The sequence below is a fragment of the Hippocampus comes genome, unplaced genomic scaffold (genome assembly GCF_001891065.2).
Source record: "Hippocampus comes isolate QL1 unplaced genomic scaffold, H_comes_QL1_v1.1 scaffold41, whole genome shotgun sequence".
Classification (NCBI taxonomy): domain Eukaryota; kingdom Metazoa; phylum Chordata; class Actinopteri; order Syngnathiformes; family Syngnathidae; genus Hippocampus; species Hippocampus comes.
The window spans coordinates 2,842,882-2,860,570 of NW_017805153.1; the positions used below are offsets into that span (position 1 = coordinate 2,842,882).

Below are 17,689 nucleotides of genomic sequence, written 5' to 3' on the forward strand. Positions count from 1 at the left end.
TATATATATCCTTCTAAAAAGTATATATATATATGGGATTTTCTGCGGTAAGGGCAACCAAAAGAAAATTGCTCTGTAGACGAGACATTAGTAACGCACTTTGGGTGTTTTTGTCTCTCATTACCCCAAAATTGGACCGGCTCGTTGTTTTGGCTGCTTTAAAACGCAGCACAATGAAGGCCAAAAATTGAATTCTGCATCTCCCATTCCTCCAACAAAATCTCTTCCACAGCAACGTCTGTGCAAGTACGTGTCGATATGTCTTATCGATATGTGAATTGAAGTTGGTCATTTTGAAAGTGGATCTTATAGGCTCTTTCTCCAAAATGTCAGTTCAAAGGCATCATCACAAAGGCAGAAATGATCTTTGCCAAAGGCGCTGTCCCATCCCCCAATACTGGGACATGGCTGTTGGACCTTCTACAAATAGTCATCCATTTACTGCGTTTTTTCTTTGATCTCACAGTCGTCTGAAACATTGGTCGATCCCATCATATTCCCACGGGAAGCTAGTGGAAAACAGCAAGAAAATTCAGCACTATATTTATCTCAAACTGGACTATTTGCCAACATGTGTTACAGTGCAGCCAGAAAGATGAGGTCACAAACGTGCCTCGCTGCTCTGAATGCACTATGTTTTGCCTGACAAATGATCTCTAAGTGGTGAGAATGAGAGCATACAGTACCCCCCAAAATTTAAGTAACCCCAAAATGCACTCCTGTAGTGCATCGAGATAGGCGTGACCTGATTTACATGTTTTGGGAGATACAAGCAGTCATTTACTTGCGAGCACCAACTTGAGATCTGAGTGCTGTATGGTGGCAGGGCTGTCAACTTAACTTGCTTCACACCAAGCAGCCCTTTGTCAACGAGACAGCAATTCTTCAAACATATAACAGAGAATTACACTTTGTTTATTTAAAACAACCGCACACTGGAGGCACCACTGTACAAATTTCCTCGGTGTGATATTCAATTCCAGAAGTGCAGAGAAAGGTCTGGCCGCATCAAGCATCAGCCCTCCCCACCCCTGAAAAAGTATTTTAGGCTTTCTCATTGGTTCGCCTGAGGAGATCACTTCAGCCCTGCTTGCAAATGTGTGTGTGTGTGTTTTTTTTTTTTTATGTTGTTGGGAGACTTTTGTTGTTGTTATTCATTTTCTCATAGGCCAGATCATTTTGACGTAAAATAAGATGAGCGTTTTTGCCAGTCAAGAGGAGCCGAATCAATGCGGAGCCACTGAGGCATTAGTGCTTGGAGCCTAGGAGTCATTATGGCCCATTTAGAGGATCAGGGCTCCCTAAAACAACTTGTCCACATTTCTTGACTTGACTTTTGCATGGAGTCATGAGGTTGCGGGCCGGTGTCAACTAGTTCTGCCTGCTTGAATCTGGACATACTTTCATTCTCGGTCATCCCCACACGGCCGTGACGGATGAGAGCTTGCAACATCATCTGCGGCCAACTGCATTGGCTTTAGGAGAAGGAACCGTGAATCACAAAACATCACGCTGTGTCCGTCTCACGCGTTGTCCTTTCGAGACGTTCACATATGCACAGAAAAACTTCACGTGAGGACAAGCGCAATCTGAAATTCCTTTGAGAGCGCAATCCTTACCATGTACTCACCCCGCCCTAATAGACCCTTGCAGACTGGCTTATCCTCACACACACCCGCAAACACGCACGCCTTGATCAGACGCAGTTTATTTGAAGGAACCGAAAGAAGGCCTTCCTCATCTGTCCTTTCTTGCAGTAGAAGGAATGCAAGGAACGCGGACTGCAAGTGAGCTTGTCTGCTTGGTGTATTCATGCATTTCCTCGTGACCTTGTTTGCTCATTTAGTTTTCAGTCTTCTAAATGGCCTCGCATTTGTCAAAAGCTTGTGTAATAATATTTGAGCAATTAGCTTCGAAACATAAGCACGTTGCTTTGAATAACACTCCACCTGAACTTCAAAGATGCTCGAGTGTAGGTCACCAGTTTGCAAGCCATGAAAATACCAATTATTTCTTTCTTATTGACTTTTGAAATAAATTTTGGACTCACTGCAACATTGATGCTAAACTTGAAGTTTGGAAGGACATCACCAGACACTGGAATTCTATTGCTGCTCTGCCAGGCCTCTACTGCAGCTGTCTTCAGTTCCTGCTTGTTCTTGGGATATTTTCTCTTCACTTTTGTCTTCAAATGAACTCTCTTCAAGTAAAATGAGTGTTCAGTCAGATTCAGGTCAGGTGATTGGCGTGGTCATTGCAAAACACTCCATTTCTTTGCCTTCAAAAACTCTGTCTTTGGGACATTGGCATAATAACCTTGCCAAACTCACAATTCGTCTTTCTGATTTTGTCAGCAATCACATCATCAATAACTACAAGGGAACCGCTAGCAGTGGCAGCCATACATGCCCAGCTGAGTAGCCAATTGTACCACTACTTTTGGACCCTTCAAAACTATTGCAGTTTACACCGTTCAACTGAATTGGAAGTAAATCCCCTCAGATTAAAAAACTGAGATCCTGCAGTTAAAGCACATCTTGTTCCTCTTGTTTCAAATCCATGGTGGAACATAAGGAGTGTGTCCATGTCACAATATGTATTTAGCTGACTGTATCATACATGAAATTATTTGGTACTGTATACTGTTCTGTTAAGCACCCAGCGTAGGCATCAATGCTGTAGCGATGCACGACACAGGAAAGGGCGATAATACAACACATGTGGGAATAATATATTGAGAGTATTACTTAGCTCATTTGTTGGAGCTATTTTAGCTTTTGTACATGATCTTATGTGCGTATCCCCATTTGTTTATTTTTGAACCATTAGCTCAGCAAAGTTCTTTGTGATGATTTACTGCACGGCGCATACATTGTCTGCAGTGGGTGCATGATTATGAAAATCAAAGCAGAAATATCTTCAGGATCTCTCCAACTCGCTCTAGCCAGATTGCTACAAGCTTCCCTGCCGTGTATTTTTAATTGTTTTTGACCTTTCCCCGAGCTCGCCTCTCCTTTGCTCATCATCAGCTTTGTCATTGTTTCCATTAGTTCACACACTTCCTTTCCTGTTCTGGCTCTGACAATGTGACTCCTCTTCGGGGCCGTCTGGTGAGAGCCGGTTTCAACAAAGTGCTGAGTGAAATCTCTAAATTTTCCACTGAAACTATGATGTGACGGCCATCGGCATCAAGTTTCGATGGCGTAAGATTCGTTAACCGACGGTCTCCAAGTGACTCAGGCTCGGAATGAGGAAGAGGTCAGTTGGAGGCATGAAAAGGAAGATGAAGAGAGGCAGATGACTGAGTGCTCCTTCTCTCAGTTCCGATAAAAAGCATTGAATGGGTGTCTTTTACAGAGTCACGACTCAGATGGATACAAGTCACATTTACAGACCATAATTTGGAAAGTAATGCTTGTAAATCTTTTGGATGTTTGAAATGCACTTCCTGAAATGAAGAAAAATAACATACAAGTTGAGAATGTATGCAGTTCAGGTCAGACTTTGTGTCTCTACTCACATCTGTTTTCATAAGCGGTCCCATCTTTTCATATCCGCGTGACTCGGAATGCCTTCCCCTTTAATCTTATCATCTGAATTTATAGACTGCCTAAACTCACATCATTTATAGCAACTTCAAAAAAGCCTTGCAATTCTTGGATCATAATGTATTCCCAAAAGGAGAGCACAAATGGATAGTCAAGTAAAAAGTAAAGATAAGAAAGATAAGAAAACCTTGATTTGTCTCACAATGGAGAAAATCCCAATTTACAAAAAAAAGTATACACATACATATAAATATAAAATATTACCTTCTAAAACACGTTTTAAAAGGTAAAAGTCTGTTTTATTTTTTTTATGTGATGACTCACGTCATACGTTCACTCCGACTGACACTTTAGTTAGCACACAGCAAAGATCCAACTACCCTGGGTGGAGCCTTTCTGCACCGTAACTTATTGTTGTTCCAATTGATCATTTTCGTTACACAAAAGTGATGAAGGCACTCAGACGTGCGGCATGAGTCGCCCATTAAAACTAGAGCGTATTCGTTCACATCAGTGGTCATCCGACACAAGTGTGTCACTCACTTGTTACTAGGTACATATCTACCACTACCTGTGGTTAGCTAGCTAGCTATGCCTACAGCCCAAAGAGCGTTTTCCCTTGATGCCATCATTTACAAAATATGATATATTTGAATTCTCAAGCAAGGGGTTGATGTGGCCCATCCGGCAGCTGAAAGGAGCCCTAGAAGACTGTTAGTTTGCAAGCTAGTGGGTGGTTAGCACCTCTTGTCGATATATTTTCATGGCTCGAACAGGGATGGGAAGAAAGATACATTTCATAAAGTTGCTGGAGAAAGTATCCTCCCTATTCAGAGGGGCCTGGTTTCATGTCGATGGCATGTAAGAGAGGAACTTGCATTTTGCACCCTTTTGAAGCCTGATCAAATATATTTGTTTTGTTTGGGGTTTTTGTTCATTACTCAAATTTGGCAGGCTTGTTAACTACTCTGGGGTGTGTTAAATTCAGACAACATTCCTTTTCACTTTATCGGGATTTAAGTACAATAAAATTGGATTTTCTTTGGAATGCCTTCCCCTTTAATCTTATCATCTGAATTTATAGACTGCCTAAACTCACATCATTTATAGCAACTTCAAAAAAGCCTTGCAATTCTTGGATCATAATGTATTCCCAAAAGGAGAGCACAAATGGATAGTCAAGTAAAAAGTAAAGATAAGAAAGATAAGAAAACCTTGATTTGTCTCACAATGGAGAAAATCCCAATTTACAAAAAAAAGTATACACATACATATAAATATAAAATATTACCTTCTAAAACACGTTTTAAAAGGTAAAAGTCTGTTTTATTTTTTTTATGTGATGACTCACGTCATATGTTCACTCCGACTGACACTTTAGTTAGCACACAGCAAAGATCCAACTACCCTGGGTGGAGCCTTTCTGCACCGTAACTTATTGTTGTTCCAATTGATCATTTTCGTTACACAAAAGTGATGAAGGCACTCAGACGTATAACATGAGTCGCCCATTAAAACTAGAGCGTATTCGTTCACATCAGTGGTCATCCGACACAAGTGTGTCACTCACTTGTTACTAGGTACATATCTACCACTACCTGTGGTTAGCTAGCTAGCTATGCCTACAGCCCAAAGAGCGTTTTCCCTTGATGCCATCATTTACAAAATATGATATATTTGAATTCTCAAGCAAGGGGTTGATGTGGCCCATCCGGCAGCTGAAAGGAGCCCTAGAAGACTGTTAGTTTGCAAGCTAGTGGGTGGTTAGCACCTCTTGTCGATATATTTTCATGGCTCGAACAGGGATGGGAAGAAAGATACATTTCATAAAGTTGCTGGAGAAAGTATCCTCCCTATTCAGAGGGGCCTGGTTTCATGTCGATGGCATGTAAGAGAGGAACTTGCATTTTGCACCCTTTTGAAGCCTGATCAAATATATTTGTTTTGTTTGGGGTTTTTGTTCATTACTCAAATTTGGCAGGCTTGTTAACTACTCTGGGGTGTGTTAAATTCAGACAACATTCCTTTTCACTTTATCGGGATTTAAGTACAATAAAATTGGATTTTCTTTTTTTAAATGAGCTGCAATGCAAAAACAAAAATTTGCATAACACCCTATTTGATACATGCATTTTCAATATGTAACTCATTCTTTAGATTACATTAAATCATCTGTATCAAAATTGATACTGCAGGTTTAAAATATGATTTCCCCCAAATTATCATTTTCAGATGTAATCTATGTAATGCTTATAAATATGACACGACAAATATCTAAAACAACATGATATGGCAAAAATATTTTTGTAGATTTTGTTATAAGGGTTTTAATGAACATCTCAGTTCCCAAAAATCAGATTTTTTCTGGCTATTCCTTGATGGGTCAGGAAAAAAAGAAAGAAAGAAAGAAATACGACTTCTAAGGAAGCACTCACACAAGAGATTTGGTGTTAGACCTTACAAAGACTCAGTGACCAGGGAGTTTTATGAATAACTCGGAAAAAATAAAAATCAACCATTGACCATTATTGCAGCTTACTGCAAAAATGGTTCAATTTTTTTCATGACAGTATTATGTAATGGTGCATTGTACGCATTTGTATCATTCTAATGATGCATCCATCCATCCATTTTCTGATCCGCTTATCCTCGCAAGGGTCGCGGGGCGTGCTGGCGCCTATCCCAGCTGTCTTCGGGCAGGAGGTGATCGCACGTAATGATGCATCATCAAACTGTTGTTTTTCTTCACTGGTGCTGTTACGAAATGAAGTTCTTTGCCGAAACACCTTTTCAAAAGGTTCTCTCCAGTTCTGTACGAGGAGATCAGCGAACACAAGCACTGCATTGTGCTGATCTCCAGCACAGCAGCCTCCTGGATTTTAGCTTAGTCACGATAAGTGCACATGTACAGTAGCCTCTCAACTCTGTAACCATTCAAACATGCTGAATCCTTCCGATCTTAAGAGTTGCACATCCAGACTTTCCCTTTTTTTTCCTCTCTCTTATTTCGGGGTTAACTCAGCACAAGTCACAGTCACGTTATTCGGGTTGACCCATCAACAGGATGCAGCCGATGCAGAAGTCAAAAAGGAGCTGTGTTTCACAACCCTCCAGATTGCTGGAGTGCTGGGCAACTTCCCATCTGAGCGCAAGACAAATGTTCAGATAGTCTCACAAACCAAGCGCTGTGGTGGCTTGGCAAATGCTGAATGCAGATCTGTTCAGTACATTCTCCTCCCATAACTCTCTCTCAACTTAAGAGAGGGCGGGTTGTGTCCATGCATGACGCAAACGCACGATGATTTTAATCATTATCGTCCCAGCAACTGCCTCGACTTGCATTTCATCTGTCTGTCAAAGCAAACTTGCAATTTGTCAGTGAAATCGCTGTTGCTTTGGCTGCATCAGTGCACTCACACTAATGTAAAATGGCTGCATAAAAGGCAGAGAAGTGTTTGCACAGTCTTGTCATAAAAGCAACTCAATGCAGAATAATGATGGCAACAGACAGGCAGCGCTGCTCAACTTGCTTCTGTTGGCTGCCATGTGCTAGTGTTGATTACAGTGGTGAAACGAGAGCGTTACAAATTGGCCGGTGGTGGTGATTCGTTCTTCAACCGAAGACTGAATATTCATTCATTCATTCATTCGTTTTTGGATCCGCATTATCGTCACAAGGGTCGCGGGGGGTGCTGGAGCCTGCAGCTGTCTTCAGGCAGTCTACTATGCTATGCATCTACTTTTTGTTCTTCTCCTTCTCCCTTTCATTATTTTTGCTGCTGTGAATTGGGAATTTCTTCATTGTGAGACAAATAAAGGTTTTGTTATCGTATCTTATCTTATGTTTGTGGAATGTGGGAGGAAACCAGAGTACCTGGAGAAAACCCACGCAGGCATGGGGAGAACATGCAAACTCCACACAGGAAGGCCGGAGACGGGATCGAACCCTGCAACTCTGAGACTGAATATTGATTTTTAAAAATTGTACTGTTTTGGCCTCAATGTTTTGGAGCTCCAAAATGGAGCATACATGCGCTACAGTTCCCAGTATAAGCACGTCAAATTTGAAACTCACATATACAATAAAAACCAAAACAAACAACCAAAAAAAAAAACCCCCAACTTTTGTTCATAATTCCCATTTGGATAAGCAATTGGATGTAGCATTTCATGGGTAATTGCATAATTTCTGTGTTGAGCTGGGGAATCATTTTGACACAGAACGGACATTGTGAAGACTAAACAAAATGTGTTATTCATAATACAGTATAAACATACTGTTGGCATTAGAGATGTCACGTTTGTGGTGGTGGACCCCAAAAAAAGCAGGCGAGTGGGAGGACCAGAGTTTATTTGACGAATTGTATTTTAAACAAAGACAAAAACTTAAATCCAGAACTTAGACATGAAGAAAGCAAAAATCCAAAGTAACAAACAAAAACCATGGCTGAAGCTAAAAACTAACTTTGACCGTAACATGATCGAGAACAAGAGCGAGAAGAAGAGCGAGAACATGAACGAGACATGACAGGAGCAAACAAACCCTGAGTGGTCACGCTGGGAATCCCTTTATAGTAATAATCACATAATGACTAACGGGTGTGCAGTTGCAGGAGGAGCTCGACAGCGCCACCTGTCGGTCACAAACAGAAACATGACAAGAGGTCCAATGGCAAAAATCGTCATTCAGTAAATAACTATAAGGTCACTTTTCGGTTTGCATTTCATATCTTGAGTCTGCTCGCCAGGGGCTGAGTTGCACTGAACTTGTTTACAGAGCAGCCTGTGGATGAAGCAGGTGGCAGTTATACTACCTGTCCTTTTCCGTTTGGGACGATATATATAGAGAGAGAGAGGAAAAATATAAATTTTTAAACATTTGTAACAAACACATGCTTTCATTTTGAACGTCAATGAAAAATGTCAGCAAACAGAACACACGCATGCACACACACACACACACACACACACACACACACGCACATGCACGCACACGCACACACCCCCGCCATTGACTAATTTGTTGATACATCATAATAACACAAGTCATTAATTACATCCATCTATGCACAGTATGTAGTAGTATGTTGGTAAGGTAGCTATTTTATTTTACTGTAAAGTAGCCTAATTTGTTGATGATAGCAACACACTCTTCCACACAGTTGTCACAAATGAATATGCTCACACATTATTTCTGTCAAAACAAAAGTTTGGGTAAACGAGGACGTGTGAGATGTGTCACTTCTGAAACAGTCTGTGTGTTGACAGTCACAGTTCATAAAAATAGGGTTCCATCAAATCCGATGAGTGAGGCTTAGTTTTGACCCACTTATGGAAGTCTGGGAAAGTCATACAAAAACTACAAATGTATCAAATCTATGCAAATTTAGGAATACCTTTTTTGAGGAATACCTCGAATGTTGAATATAAAACCAAACATTTTTGACAAATACATTGCAAGATAATGACCTCTCCGGGTCATTTGGGACCCAATTTTGCATGGAATGGTTCACAAAACACTTAAAATAAAAGGTCAACATACTAAAAAGTGCCTTTTGTTTCTTCATCAAAACTTTGACTTCCAAATGAATCATGTTGCTAAGTGAAGGTCCACCATGTGCTTATAAAAAGAAAACCACTCTGGCACTGTCCAACCTGTCAGCAAAGGCATCTTGCTGTTTGCATGCTGCTTGCAGTTAATTTATAATAAAGTGTGGGAGGTTGAACAATCTGCATTTCTAACAGCATAACATCTATCAAATAAAACGGATATGAAGTTCAATGGAAAATCTCCCCTCTTTTCTGGCGAAATGGGCCCATCTTAGCGGCTCTAGATGCAATTTTTGTGTAACGTATGGTCTCTACTGGTTATTGTTTTTGAGTATTTGAGTACAGTATTATAGTGCATGCATGTTTGTCGTTGGGTCCCAAGTAGATGCACAGCATGCTATGAGTCGGGTACAGCCTTAGTAATTACTTTGTGCTCAAGCCCTAAAATAACGCCGCTGGCCCAATTACAGTCTGAGCTTCATTATATAGCGTCGCAAGACTGAAATAAAACACCAGAGAGAAGGAAGGACAGAGGGTTTCTTGCCAGTTTTGGGGAGGTGCTCAAGCGCACCTTATGAATCGAATATCAGTTCATCTAAAATTACAGAGAATATTATTCATTTTAATTTCGTTTTTGTTAGTGTGTGTCTTTTTTAAACAAGCTAGCAAAGTGTGTAACCATACAGAACTTGGTTACAATTTATTTTTCTTCGCAATATATGTTCATAATGTCAGGGCGGCCCGGTGGTCGACTGGTTAGCACATCCATCTCACAGTGCGGAGGGGCAGGGTTCAATTCCAGGCCCTGTGTGGTTTTTGCATGTTCTCCCCATGATTGCGTGGGTTTTCTCCGGGTTCTCCGGTTTCCTCCCACATTCCAAAAACATGCATGGCAGGTTAATGGAACACTCTAAGATTGTCCCTCGGTGTGAGTGTGCGCCCCGCGACCCTAAGCGGTTCAGAAAATGAATGGATGAATTGTGATATGTTAGCAAGGAGGTAGATGACAGAGGCAGGATACGATTCAGGTGGTCAGAGAGGGTTCAACTGTCCTCTCCTTTTGAATTGGAATGAGAGAAGCGAGCAGTTGTGTCCTGTGCCTGTGTTAATATTAATAAGGTGCTACCGATAAGCTGCCAAACAACATTATATTCAGATTTCGACAGAGAGAGGGGGAGCAGCAAAGAGCAGATTTTATTTGTAGTCACATTCTATGGTTTCATCACAGCCTCTCTTTCCTAAATGTGGGGTGAAATTGACGTAAACAATGAAATGTATCTTGCCTTGGCGGAAGGTCAGCACCCTAAAAGCTTTGATTGAGTATTTCCACATTCCAAAAACATGCATGGCAGGTTAATGGAACACTCTAAGATTGTCCCTCGGTGTGAGTGTGCGCCCCGCGACCCTAAGCGGTTCAGAAAATGAATGGATGAATTGTGATAAGTTAGCAAGGAGGTAGATGACAGAGGCAGGATACGATTCAGGTGGTCAGAGAGGGTTCAACTGTCCTCTCCTTTTGAATTGGAATGAGAGAAGCGAGCAGTTGTGTCCTGTGCCTGTGTTAATATTAATAAGGTGCTACCGATAAGCTGCCAAACAACATTATATTCAGATTTCGACAGAGAGAGGGGGAGCAGCAAAGAGCAGATTTTATTTGTAGTCACATTCTATGGTTTCATCACAGCCTCTCTTTCCTAAATGTGGGGTGAAATTGACGTAAACAATGAAATGTATCTTGCCTTGGCGGAAGGTCAGCACCCTAAAAGCTTTGATTGAGTATTTCAGGCAGCACAAGTTGACTTGATTCTTTTAGCAGTGGAGGCGCCAATGTGTCAGAGTGTCATTTTCAGTTGCTCTGTGCTTCCATTTCTTTCCGTCTGTCTGTCTGTCTCTCTCTCTATCTCTCTCTCTCCCTCTCTCTCTCTCGCACACTCGGCCTCCCAATATCTATCCTACACACCAGCAGAGACGTCACCATCCTCTTCCCCTGTAAACTCACGGCCTCTGGTGTGGTCAGGCCCCAAGTTAAGTTGGGTCAATGCCATGGAGGCTTGTTTAGGTAAGCCTCTTCAAAGCGAGTCAGTGAAAGAGCGTACTGTACAAGGGAAGGGATGTGTAAATACCGGACGGGTGTTAGCATAACTCATGCTGGCACCACACATCAGTTACATGCGGCTTGCACAAAACCTTACAAATATCCACGTCGCTCTTACGCATCTTAACATAGAGGCCGACAAAACAAAGATCTGTGCCGTTTGTTGTTCCACGATTGCTCTCAAAGATGTAGTCATGAGCGTTCAAATTCTTTGAGTGTTTTGCCATAGATGTGATGTTGTTTGACTTGTGCTTATGGGTTGAACACTGTTTCCAAAATTAGATTGACCCTCCTTTTTCTTGCAAACTGACCACAACTTGACAGGAAAAGCTTGCCAGTGCATTCTGCGCATATTTATTTTTGCATAGATGCCACTGCATCCGTGCATGCTGGTTTAATTGTGTGTACATTGTATGCGTGTTTATAGACACAGCAAGTTTTTATTGCTGGACAGTGCTTTCATCTTTCCAGTGTGGCTTTGACAAATGACTCAAACAACTTAAAGGAATGGTATTGTGATACGTGTCGTAGAGAAAAACCGTTGATGGCAGAGGGGTATTTCAAATGAGAAAAGGAAAAAGGGGGGCGCTGTGGGCCTGGCACAGCTCGGCCTGCTTGGCCTCCAGGCTTCTCCCTGAGAGCTAAGTCTTCTCCCCGGGCGCCTGCCAACTCCCTGTGGTTGTGCAGCTACATGTTCAATTATGCTCTGGAGCCTGTCTGTCGTTCCCTTTGCCTCCTAGTCGGTAATTGTGTCAGTGTGCTCAAAAGTGTCAGCAGGGGCAACGTGTTCAGGTTCGACGCTTAATTCAAATTACAATGAAAACACTATGAATGGTTTGTTTGGGTTAGTTTTGATTCAACAATTGTTTACGATAACAATGCGTTCTTTGGAGGAGGTGGTGGGAATGGCTGATTTTGAAAATGTATCCGTTTCAAAGGAAGAAAAAAAAACATGTACAGTAGAAGTAGAATTAGTGTTGAAAGCTAACTTTGACTGTCCCAAATGAATGTGGATATCAACAACATCTTTCTGACTACCGTAATTTCCGGACTACGGGCCCAAACCCTGTGGATTTATTTCAATGTGACACAGTGAATTAAAATAAAGTATTTGCAGCCACATGACACCAGTGTGAACAGTGAATTAAAAAGTGGCATTCTAGTTCAGTGGGAGGCTTGGGGTGCGTTTATAAATGTGTAAATGCCCTAACACGATCCTAAGAGTGTGTGTTTCGAGTGGCAGAGCATGCTCCCCTCCCATTAATTTCCTAATGCAGCCTATGTTATAAACGAATCAGCAGCTCGTGCTTGAACTGTTTCACTTTAAGTCTGTCCCCGAGTTGGAGCGCTTAAAGTCGGTAGAGTCAGAATGAAGCAGCCTTGGATGAGGAAATCGGTGATCAAAACTAGCCACATACAAACAGCTTAATCTTATAGGCAAATTGGCCTCAAAACAAAAGTGACACTGACAGCGACAAACAGAGACTTAGAAAGTGTATAACGAAAAAGTTGTGTGACTTTTCCTTTCCAAAAGTGAAGAAGAGGGCTTCGGTGGGTTTAGTGTGCAGGAGAAGGATGATGAAGATAGCGATGAGTGACTTTTATGGGAGGCTACTGTAGAATTAGCCACTTGCGCATTGTTTGGAAAAAAAGCGTTTGCCAGTGATAAAAAGTTTTTTTTTGTTTTGTTTTTTTAAATGCATCTGTGTATTTTCTTTGCAAATATCCCATGTCTCATATGTCGACCCATGACATACTTATTTTTTCTTTGTAGTCCGGAAATCACGGTAGTCATGAATCTACCAGTATGTTGAATATTTAGAACAGGGGGTGCCCAAACTTTTTTGACCAAAGATCTACTTTTGATCAACCAACGTCCCGTGATTGACCTGTTACAGCGCACTTACACATGATGAGCAACAGCATGACGTGGAGGCGTGTCACGCCTTTTTGCAAGCCTGTTAACTATCGTAGCTCACACGTACCGTTTTAAAATGCTTCTGTCAGCCCTCTAGATTCCCATTCTTTGCCCGTGCCCTCGGTGAATTGTACATGTAACAAACTCTGAATGAGGATAATGATAACGATAAAATATATAGCACAACAGCTCTGATCACAAGCTGCAATTGCAGACAACTTCCGGTGACGCAGGTCGCACGCCACCGCAGGTTAAAGATGACTTGCTTTATTTTATTTTATTTTTTAAATACTTTTTTGTGAAAGTGAGACTGATAGAATGTTTAGGGTGTTGTGTGCATGAACACAAAAAATATATTACTAACATGCACACAAATGGTTGTTTGTTTTTTACAAACACTACACTCCTCGCGATTGACTTGGGACCAGTCCCTGATCTACTGGTCGATTGCTATCGATGTAATGGGCACGCCTGATTTAGAATTTTCATTCAGGGTTTCTGCAAGGTAGTTGTGACCAGTCAAAATGATTATATTTAAAAATTCAGTTTGACTATCCGGATTTCGAGTTGTAGTCAAAAATTGTGAACATCCAAATCTTTCTGTCGAATCATAAGTACAGTTTGAATAATCCTTCAGGATATTTGCAATGTGACAGTCAAAACAACAGATAGAGAGATGTATCTGTAATTATGTTTTGCCTAGTCAGAACTGATTATGAATGAGTGATATCACTTTTATCATTCATGTGCATGGGGTTTGTCGTGGCCCTACAGGCTAAAAAAAGGTATAAACCAGAGTATTAACATCACTAGATAAAATGTAAAGAACTAGTCCGGGGGTCGGAAACCCGCGGCTCAAGAGCCGCATGCGGCTATTTAGCGCCCCCCTAGTGGCTCCCTGGAGCTTTTTCAAAAATGTTTGAAAATGATAAAAGATGGGGGAGGGAAATATATATATATATATATATTTAATATGGTTTCTATAAGAGGAAAAACATGACACAAACATTATTAACATTTTACAATGCTGTAAAAATGTGTCAAATAAATATTAAATTTCAATATTTCGTCAACAAGGATTTGCGTCACAGCCTGCGACACACGTTTCTATTAGCAGGGTGGGGATGTCAGGCAGGGGGCTGTTGTAAAAAAAAAAAAATATATATATATAGCCTTTCATGTACAATTCACCGAGGGTACTTGCAAAGAATGGGAATCTGGGCGGCCCACAAGCATTTTTAAACGGAACACGTGAGCTACGATAGCACGCTGCGAAAGTGCGTCCCGTGACTCGTTCATCTTAGCGGCCGTTATGGCTGTTGCTCATTACGGCATGAGTGTGTAAGTGTGTGCGTATGCGTGAGTGTGCGGTAACGGGTCGATCGCGGGAGGTTGGTTGATCGAAAAGTAGATCTTCCGTCAAAAAAGTTTGGGCACACCTGCACTACAGCATGAACTGCAGGGGAAAAAAAACAAAAACCTTTTAATCATGAATGCTGGTTCTGTATTTGTAGCCAACTTCGTCATGTTGATAATAGGCTAATATAGCTCATATAGATACATACAGCATGCGTTGCCTTCATTATAAGGCTTTTAATTTTTTGCAGCTCCAGACATGTTTTTTGTTTTTTTTTTTTTGGTCCAATATGGCTCTTTCAACACTTTGGATTACCGACCCCTGAACTAGTCAGTTTGAGCATCATTAATTCATTGTGCTATTCCTTCTGTTGTGTCCACCTTGACCATCTGGAAGCCGTATAATACAGGCTTGCAGACACAAACAAAGAATCGTCCTCCTGTCTACTACTCCTGCAAGTGACTCAGTGAATGCTGCAGCATTAGTCATTTTTAGTCGAGGATAAAAATTGCTCATTGTGCATATTGTTCGATTATGTGTCTACTTGTGTTGCACTGTCATTTGTGTTCAAATATATTTTGCTTTTAAACCACAACTATCAATGCTAACCGTTTGGATGCCGTTGGTGTTATTCGTCATTTACTGACTTCCCTACGGCAAAGCTATGTGGTTGCTTTCAATACACAAGGTGTAATAATCTTTGTTTTATGTTTAGTTTGACAGTGTATTTCGACTATTAGGGGAATTAAACAGCTTGAAGCCTTTTATTCTGATTCAAAATGCAAGTCAATGTGAAACATGTCTCCCAGTTTATCGCATCTTCAAAAGTGCACATGTGGACATGTTCATTTAATTGGGATCTGTGTCAGAGTACGTGCGTGCCCTTTCTTGTGGGTCTTGCAAGCGCACGCATGTGTGTGCACTTCCATGCGTTTCTTGAGCTTTCTTAATAAGAGGTAGAGCATTAACACTGCCAATAAAACAACAAGAACGGTTGTTCTGGGCCTCACCTTGTTCCACACCCGTCCATAAATCCCATTTTCACCAACATCGCTAACGTCGAAAATGTGCTGTGTTGTGCTATGCTGCATAAGCACTCTCTGCAAGTAGTATCGCTTAAAATTCACCTTGTTGCCCCAGCAAGTACCTGTAAATGTGCAGATGTTTTTCAATTCTCGACTGTACATAAGGAGGTATTCATACCCACACCATCGCTGTCATTGTTATGTGGATCAGAGGTAACTTTGTCATTTGTAGACCTCATCTTCAGGCCTCAGCATAAAAGACTCAGTGGGCAATTTTCACTGTTGCATTTTGTGACCAAGTGCACAGCCGCGTTTGCTCTAATGCGAGAATCATTCACAGCAACAACTTTTGTTCAGCACACTTCTCCACTGAGTGCAAGATCATGGTTTGGTCACGCTCAAGCAGAATTCCTCAAAATCATATAATTACTTAGTAAATTATACTGCTCAACAGCAAATTTTAATCAGAGGTGGCTTTATGTGTCCCCAAGCATAATTTTGGACCAATTTCAAACTTTTCTTTCCGTTTATTCTCGCCCATCAGGTTTATGAGTTGTTTTTGTTTTTTTGTTTTCCAGTTTGACATAGAAAAGCTTGCACAATATGGATTTTACAATGTCTTGTAACTTATAGCGATGACATTTCAGAAAAAAACAAGCATTAAAAAAATTATAAATATTACCAAATTTATGAATTGTTTTCCCTTTTTTTTAAACCTGTGGTGCTAGAGGAAAAAAAAAGTTAAGAAATGCATGTAAAAAAATGAATCAAGAAAACTTTATTGCATTGCTGATTTAAAAAAAAAAATAGTAAAAATGTGTTGGCTCATGTGATTAGTTTATCCAGAAATGCTTTTTCAACCTAGGTTGATGAAGTTGATCATAATTGGAGGAAAGTTGGTCATATATAATTGTAAACAATTTTTAAAAATCATTTCATCACACTTCATCAACTGAATGGTCATCGTGGCCACCTGTGGACAGTATATAAGACAGGCTATATTGTTCATTGGGACATCTCGACACCTCTCTCAGTTAATCATTTTTTAATTTTCTGTTTAGTTTGACAGTGAACTTAAACTGGGAGTGCAAACAGCTTGAAAGTTCTTTTTGTTGAAGATTGTTCACTGTTTTCCATACATACATTGTGAAGTCAGCTGAACCCCGTCCTTGGAAATCATCATGCAAATGTAAAAACATAAACACTAGACAAGGGATATTAACAATCACACAATAAAGAGTGTTCCGCATTCCAATTCTCTGGTGAGTCAAACTGAAATGGCTTGCGCATGATGGTCCAAGACATTTACCTGAGCTCCGATGCTCATCTTTTTCACTCTTAGCTTACTCCCACACACACATTTTAATACGGCTCGGTATATGTATTTGCGGAATATCCCCGTGGACGGCTGTTTATTAGCCCCAGCGAGCCGGGCCATTGGGGAGCAGTATTTGTAAACATCATGCCTGGAGAGGCCTGCATCGTGTGTGCGTGTGTATTTTTCTTTACACATTTGAACAAGAAATCTCAAGAGGAGCCTTTCACTCAGTGTGTTTTTCTGTGTAACATCATCTACAAGTCATGCATGTGCATGTTGTGTGTGTTGTCACTTCCCTCAAGCTAAAAGCTTGGGAAATAAATTCAGAAGCTTTGGTAAAATATACCAAATAGTGGAGAGGGAACTACTTTAACACTCCGAAATACCTCTCAATTAATAGGACTTAAGGGACTTGTCACCGAATGAAAAGGAAAAAAATACCGAAGCCCCCCCGAACACACACATTTTTTTTGTTTGTTTTTATGACTTTGCGTGCCTAAAGTATCGAGCGGCACTTCAGTTTGTTTGGAGCCGTCCAATCAGGCGGATGTGATATGGCCACAAATGAACGTCAAACACACGACACTGCCACCATTCAGTCATGGCCTACTTCTCCCTCTTGTCCCATCCCTCACTTTCTTTTTCACACTCAGTCGAAAGCATATTTTTCAGTCAGAGTCAAGCAAGAAAAACCTTGTCATACGTAAAGTTTGTTGCCTATGTCTTTGGATTTGCCTTCATTTTGCTTGTTCTGTAACCAGATCAGCATTGCAAATTAGATTTTTTTTTTCACACATGGCTGGATCAAAGCCATTTACAGGAAACCAGAGCACCCGGAGAAAATCCACGCAATATATATATACATATATATATATATA

The 17,689-nt window shown here is 40.9% G+C and overlaps 1 long non-coding RNA gene across 1 annotated transcript in view; it reads left to right on the plus strand.

Moving 5' to 3' along the window:
* The window catches only part of LOC109514959 (uncharacterized), a 7,748-nt gene extending 7,714 nt beyond the window's left edge, over positions 1 to 34 (plus strand). The window contains exon 3 of the long non-coding RNA XR_002168084.1: positions 22 to 34. This is a non-coding gene — a long non-coding RNA (uncharacterized LOC109514959). The remainder of the gene's footprint in view (positions 1 to 21) is intronic.
* The last annotated feature ends 17,655 nt before the right edge of the window (positions 35 to 17,689 follow it).